Source organism: Camelina sativa, chromosome 9, assembly GCF_000633955.1.
Source record: "Camelina sativa cultivar DH55 chromosome 9, Cs, whole genome shotgun sequence".
NCBI lineage: Eukaryota > Viridiplantae > Streptophyta > Magnoliopsida > Brassicales > Brassicaceae > Camelina > Camelina sativa.
Genome location: NC_025693.1, coordinates 7,638,397 through 7,638,666, shown reverse-complemented (window position 1 = coordinate 7,638,666; position 270 = coordinate 7,638,397).

Genomic DNA, 270 nt, shown 5'->3' with positions numbered 1-270 from the left:
GCAGCGGTTTGCTACCATCAGCAGTTGGGGAGATATGAAGTATCTCTTGAGGTTGAGGTATGTCCCTGATCATTATCAACGAGACTTACAAAAACGTTTTAGAAAATTGTCTCAGGGAACATGTACCGTGGATGAGTATTTTGAGGAGTTTGAGAAGCTCATGAACTCTTTGGAGCTGGAAGAATCGAGTGAGTCCCTAATGGCTCAATTCATTGATGGCTTACAAGAGCGTATAGCCCGAAAGGTGGAGACATCGAACTACAACAGCCT